Here is a 7,696-nt window from a genome sequence, read left to right as displayed (position 1 = left end):
CTCCCTGTGCGGAGTTTGCATGTTCTCCCCGTGCCTGCGTGGGTTTCCTCCGGGTACTCCGGTTTCCTCCCACATTCCAAAAACATGCATGGTAAGTTGATTGGATACTCTAAATTGCCCCTAGGTGTGATTGTGAGTGCGGATGTTTGTCTCTGTGTGCCCTGCGATTGGCTGGCAACCAGTTCAGGGTGTCCCCCGCCTACTGCCCAAAGACAGCTGGGATAGGCTCCAGCACGCCCCGCGACCCTTGTGAGGAGAAGCGGTACAGATAATGGATGGATGGATATATATATATATATATATATATATATATATATATATATATATATATATATATATATATATATATACACACCACACACATATATATGTGTATATATATATATATATATAGATATGTGTATATATATATATATATATATATATATATATATAAATATACACATATCTATATATATATACATATATATATACACACATATATAAATACATATATATATATGTATATATACACACATATATATACATATATATACATATATATCCACCAAATATACACACATATATATACACACATATATACACACATATATATACATATATATATATATATATATTTACACATATATACATATATATACACATATATACACATGCAGCCTTAGCTGTAGCAACCTTGTCAACGAAAAACTGCAGGAATCTATCACAAATTGGTAAATTGGTTGACGTGGCTTCAGTTCGGAGTCGATTGTTTTAAATAGAGCACGTGGATTTTGGCAATTTTGCTGAATCAGACGTGACAAGTGGTCTCTCTTGGACTCCTTCACCTTTCTCTGGTAACGACGCCAGCAGTCCTTTAAGATTTGATCAGAGACCTGCAGCCTGTCTTTTTTCCACCTGCGTTCAGCTATGCGGCATTCCTGTTTAGCTGCACGAGTGCTTTCAATAAACCATGGCTCCGGTCTATTTTTTTGCCGCATATTTTTAATGGAGCCACGGAGTCCAAAATATTAAGGCAAGATGAATGCAACCAAGTGCTGAATTCCTCTGTGTTTGAAGAGGGAAAACAAAGCTGATCAAAGGCATCAGAGAACAGACTAGCAGTGAGGGGGTTGAAAACGCGGCACCTGAACTCACTCGCCGTGGCTCTGACAGCACAGGAAAACATTACATTAGAGCACAGTCATATGATCAGAAAGCACATTGTCCAAAACTTTCAAAGTTGAGACCGGTAGACAAAAAGGTCTAAAGTGTGTGCTTGCTTGTGAGTGGAGCCAGGCACGCAATGCACCAAATTGAAAGAGTCAATGAGTCTTAAAAAGTCCTTTGCCAGTGGTTTTTCAGGACAGCACATATAGCAGCATGATCCCGGCAAGACGATTTGAAAAGTCATTCAGAAACTCCTTCTTGTATTCAGGAGGGCAATAGATGACAGCGCAGAGCACAGGGCACTGACAACTTCAAAGAAAGTTCCCTCAAAGCTGCTGAACGATGTGGCGAATACAGTATACACTGTTTACATTTAAATTTGTTTTTAAAAACAGTCGCCATTCCTCCACCACGACCTGAAGTTTTCGGAGCATCCAAGTAAGAACATGCAGGCGGTAATAGTTCAAGCATCACACTGCACTCACCGGCGCCGGTCCAAGTCTCCGTCAGGCAGAGGAAATCCAAGTCATTGGAAAGGAATCGCTCCCTCAGTAAAAACAATTTGTTCATCAACGACCGAGCGTTCGACAACGCTATACTTGTGCGCGTCACCTCCAATTGACAACAACTCCTCAAAACATAGCAGATGAATGAAACAGCAAATGATCACAACATAGCATAGCAAAAATGTACAGCAAGTACACCTGTAAACATGCAGAGCAACTAGTACATATAAAATGATATCTTAAGTCATAGGGCTTGTTTTTAGTAACATCTAATATCTTTACAATATTCTAGTCACATTTATGTGTATTATAGACCTCTAATTCATAATATTTTTGAGGCTATCCATGTTTCCACAATGTGAAACAAATACTTGTTCAATTTATTATAAGGTTGGGCATCTAACCGTCTAATCATAATAATAATAATAATAATAACTAGAGAATGCAATTTCTGGAGAAATTGCGTGTGAAGCCGAAGGAAGCTGAATGAAAATTACGGAATGCGTTGGAATAAAGTTGAATGAAGTTGAATGTCGTTGAATGAAGTTGTATGATACTGAATTAAGTTGAGTGATACTGAATTAGGTTGAATGATACTGAATGAAGTTGAATGATTCTGAATTAAGTGGAATGAAGTTGAATAAAATTGAATGAAAAGGAATGAATTGAAATTAAGTAGAAATTAGTGGGATGAAGTTGATTTGAATGAAGTTGAATGTAGTTGAATGAAGTTGAATAATACTGAATTAAGTTGAATGATGCTGAATTAAATTGAATGATACTGAATTAAGTGGAATGAAATTGAATGAAAAGTAATGAATTGAATTGAAGTAGAATTAAGTGGAATGAAGTTGAATGATACTGAATAAAGTTGAATAAAGTTTCCTCTGTACTATGTACAGGCCGAAATGAGTGTTCCTCATATTTTTTATGTAGATGTAGGTTGGTGTGTATACACATGTGTATATACACATGTTACTGCGTATATCTACATAGGTTTGATTCTAAATGTTTGCCGTCAATGTTATACATTAATGGCCACATTATGCCGCCGCCCCTGTGTGACCTATATCTTTGCTACTGTAACAATGAAAATTTCCCCACTGTGGGATCAATAAAGGCATTCTTATTCTTATTCTTATTCTTATAAAGTGGAATGAAGTTGAAGCAAGTTGAATGTAACTGAATGAAGTTGAATGATACTGAATGAAGTTGAATGATCTCTATGAAAAACTGTGGAATTCGGTGAAATGATACTGAATGAAGTTGACTGAAGTTGAAAGACCTCAAATTATAGAGAATAGCCTTGAATGAGGAGGACATAATAAATAGGAAGAAAAGAAAAGACTTCCGGTTCATATCCTGGTCATTTGGGTCACTTCCGGGCCCTTTTCGGGTCATTTGGGTCACTTCTGGGACAGTTGGGTCACTTCCGGTCCATTTCGGGGTCATTTAGAGCACTTCCAGTCCATTTCCTAGTCCTTTGGACCACTTCCGGTTCATTTCCATGTCATTTGGGTCACTTCTGGTCCATTTTCGGGTCCTTTGTGTCACTTCTGGTCCATTTCCGGGTCATTTGGGTCACTTCCGGTCCATTTCCAGGTCATTTGGGTCACTTACGGTTCATTTTCGGCTCATTTAGACCACTTCAGGTCCAGTTCCGGGTGATTTGAGTCACTTCTAGTCCATTTCTGGGTCGTTTGGGCCACTTCTGGTTCATTGCCAGGTCATGTGGATCACTTCCGGTTCATTTCCAGGTCATTTGGGTCACTTCCGGTCCATTTCCGGGTCATTTGGGTCACTTCCGGTCCATTTCCGGGTCATTTCGGTCACTTCCAGTCCATTTCTCTGTCATTTCGGTCACTTCCTGTTCATTTCCGGGTCATTTGGGGTCACTTCCTGTTGAATATGTGTCACTTCCTGTTGATTTTGGGTCCTTCCCCAAGATGGCTGCCGCATTGGAGAGACCTCGGGGTGAGTATCCCCAGTCTACCTTATGTCCCTGCCCAAGATGGCCGCTGCACCGGAGAGACCTCGGGGAGAGTAACCCCAGTCTAGCTAATGTCCCTGACCAAGATGGCCGCCGCACCGGGGAGACCTCAGGGTGAGTATCCTCAGTCTAGCTAATGTCCCTGACCAAGATGGCCACCGCACCGGGGAGACATCGGGGCGAGTATCCCCAGACTAGCTAATGTCCCTTCCTAAGATGGCCGCCGCACTGGGGAGACCTCGGGGTGAGTATCCCCAGTCTAGCTAATATCCCTGACCAAGATGGTCGCCGTACTGGGGAGACCTCCGGGTGAGTATCCCCAGTCTAGCTAATGTCCCTGATCAAGATGGCCGCCGCACTGGGGAGACCTCGGGGTGAGTATCCCCAGTCTAGCTAATGTCCCTGACCAAGATGGCTGCCGATCTGGGGAGACCTCGGGGCGAGTATCCCCAGTCTAGCAAATGTCCCTGACCAAGATGGCCGCCGCACTGGGGAGACCTCGGGGTGAGTATCCCCAGTCTAGCTAATGTCCCTGACCAAGATGGCCGCCGCACTGGGGAGACTTCGGGGTGAGTATCCCCAGTCTAGCTCATGTCCTTTCCCAAGTTGGCCGCCGCACCCTTGGGGTGAGTATCCCCAGTCTAGTGTTGAAAAGCTGAATGTAAGTTGAATGAGTTAAATCAGGGGTGTCAAAGTCAAATGGACGGAGAGCCAAATACAAAATTTTGCGACAAGCCGAGGGCCGGACTGATAGAATGTTAATTGAAATTTTTTAAAATGTCCAGATTGGATTGGGTCCTTTGTGCCTGCTGATGATGTCACGCTTTATATAACTGTAATATATTTATTTGTGTCTATGTTTGTCACCCCCTTGGCTGTTGTGTTTTTATTTTCGGAGTTACGAAATAAAAAATAAAATAAAGTACATTACTGCTACTTTTGCGAGACAGCTCGTACGTCACTTCCGTTTGCGTTTCTCCTGCCAAACTGGAAACACTTTTCTGGTTGACTCGGGCTGCAAGATTGTATGAACTGTACATAATGTGAAGTAAAACGGAGAGGATCATATGATTGGTATGATGTCTCCAGCTGACCCTATTTTAGAGTGACAAGGTATGAATGTGGGTGATCCTGTCAGAAAACACAGGCCCGTATTCTACTTGACACGTCTATTTATTGTGGTCTGCAACAACAGACAAAGAATAACCTAGCAACATCATCCAATGCATATCCATTTGTTGACAATATGCCTAAACATTACAATTCACTGTATGAAGAAATAGGTCACTGATAGTGTAGTGGTACACACGCCTGAGTTTTGTGCGGGCAGCGTGGGATCAATTCCCGCTCAGTGACGGTGTCTGTGTGTGCCCTGCGACTGGCTGGCGACCAGTACGGGGTGTAGTCTGCCTGCGCCCATTGACGGCTGGGATAGGCTCCAGCACCTCCCCGCGACCCTGTATAGGATAAGCGGTTTGGAAGATGACATGATGACATGTATGAAGAAATTAATCAGCCAAACAATACATACAATACACATTCACACGTTTCATCACTATAATAGTTAGCATATGAGCCAAAATAACTAACTAGTGTTCATCAATGTGACATCACTCACGAGAACATATGGAAGGTGAGTTTAATCATTTAAGTTCGCGTCAGGTAACTGCTGTACATAATAGCCTAGATATGTTCTCGTGAGTGATGTCACGTTGATGAACACTAGTTAGTTATTTCAGCTAGTATGCTAACTATTCTAGTGATGAAACGTGTGAATGTGTATTGTTTGTATTGTTTGGTTGTTTAATTGCTTAATACAGTGAATTGTCATGTTTAGGCATATTGTTCACAAATTGATATGCATTGGATGATGTTGCTAGGTTATTCTTTGTGTTGTTGCAGACCACAATAAATAGACGTGTCAAGTGGAATACAGGCCTGTGTTTTCTGACCTAGGCACACACATTCATACCTTGCCACTCTAAAATAGAGTCAGCTGGAGACATCATACCAATCATATGATCCTCTCCGTTTTCCTTCAAATTATGTACAGTTCATACAATCTTGCAGTCTGAGTCAACCAGAAAATTGTTTCCAGTTTGGCAGGAGAAACACAAACGAAAGTGATGTACGAGCTGTCTCGCAAAAATAGCAGTAATGTACTTTACTTTATTTTTTATTTAGTAACTCCGAAGATAAAAACACAACAGCCAGGGGGTTGACAAACATAGAGGCAAAGAAATATATTACAGAAATATAAAGCATGACATCATCAGCAGGCGCGAAGGACCCGATCCAATCTGGACATTTTTAAAAAATTCAATGAACATTTTATCAGTCCGGCCCTCGGCTTGTTGCAAATTTTTTTATTTGGCCCTCCGTCCATTTGACTTTGACACCTATGCCTTCACACAATAATGTAATTACTTCAACCTTGTGCTCAACCAAGGTTGTAAACCCAACAACCTGCCTTTTGGATCCAATTCCCACATTTCTTTTTAAGACATTTTATGGATTTTTTGAGGAACAAATTTTAAATATAGTCAATTGCTCTCTTCAGACGGGCGTCTTCCCCGCTGCCTTTAAAACGGCGGTGGTGAGGCCCCTTCTGAAGAAGAGCAGTTCTGACCCGAGCGTTTTTAATAATTACAGACCCGTATCCAACTTACCGTTTTTAAGTAAGATTTTAGAAAAACTGGTTTTCATCCAGTTGAATCATTTTTTAAATACAAATAATATTTGGGAGAAATATCAATCTGGTTTTAGGATGAACCACAGTACGGAGACTGCTCTTTTAAGGATTTTAAATGATATTAGGTGCACTGCAGACGTGAGAAAACTCACAGTCTTGGTGCTACTGGATCTGAGCGCTGCTTTTGATACAGTAGATCACCAAATTTTCTTAAATAGACTTAAAAATCTAGTGGGCATCTCTGGTACTGTTTTTGACTGGTTTTATTCACTCACAGACCGATATTTCTTTGTAAGTATGGATACTTGTTCCTCCAAAACCCATGAAGTTAAATGTGGGGTTCCTCAAGGTTCGATTTTAGGCCCCCTACTTTTTAATCTTTATATGCTTCCCCTTGGGGATGTCATCAGGGGACACGGCATCAGCTTTCACAGCTATGCTGATGACACGCAGCTGTATATTGCCGTGTCTCCTGATGACACAGGACCCATTGATACCCTTTTAAATTGCATTTTAGATATCAAGTCATGGATGGCAGATAATTTCCTACAGCTCAATCAGGACAAAACTGAGGTTTTAGTTATCGGTCCCGAAGGTCAGAGTGAGAAGCTTTTACCAAAACTACACATTTTTAATCCCTCACATTGTGTGAAGAACCTTGGCGTCATTTTTGACTCTGAGCTCAGTTTTATTCCTCATATTAAAAATGTAACCAAGATTGGTTTTTATCACCTTAAGAATATCGCCAGAGTCCGCCCGTTTCTCTCTCAGGCTAACACGGAAGTGCTGATGCATGCTTTTATTTCCTGTCGTTTAGATTACGGTAATGCCCTGCTCTCTGGCCTCCCGAAAAAGAGCATTTCACCACTGCAACTACTGCAGAATTCAGCCGCTCGGGTGCTGACGAGAACCAGAGGGTGGGAGCACATTACGCCAGTTTTGAAATTGCTGCATTGGCTCCCCGTGTGTTTCAGGATCGATTTTAAAGTACTTTTATTAGTTTATAAATGTGTTAATGGTCTTGGGCCATCTTATTTATCTGATTTGCTTTTATCATACCAACCCTCGCGGATCCTTTATTTATTCCAAGAGTGAGGACCAAAATGCATGGCGAGGCTGCATTCAGCCGTTTTGGTCCTCACCTTTGGAATAGCCTGCCAGAGGACGTCAGGTCTGCAGAGACTGTTGATATTTTTAAGAGGAAGCTCAAGACACACCTTTTTAGTTTGGCTTTCAACAACTTTTAAATAATTTATCTTTTCTCTTGATTGAAGATAATTTATTTTGATTTTTTTTCTATCTTATCTTACTGATTCTAGTTCTTAGACTATACTACTGTTCTGTCTTTTAGTTTTGTTC

This window comes from Filicampus tigris, chromosome 14 (assembly GCF_054856515.1).
Source record: "Filicampus tigris isolate MCC_2025a chromosome 14, RoL_Ftig_1.0, whole genome shotgun sequence".
NCBI lineage: Eukaryota > Metazoa > Chordata > Actinopteri > Syngnathiformes > Syngnathidae > Filicampus > Filicampus tigris.
This window is presented reverse-complemented; position numbering follows the sequence as displayed.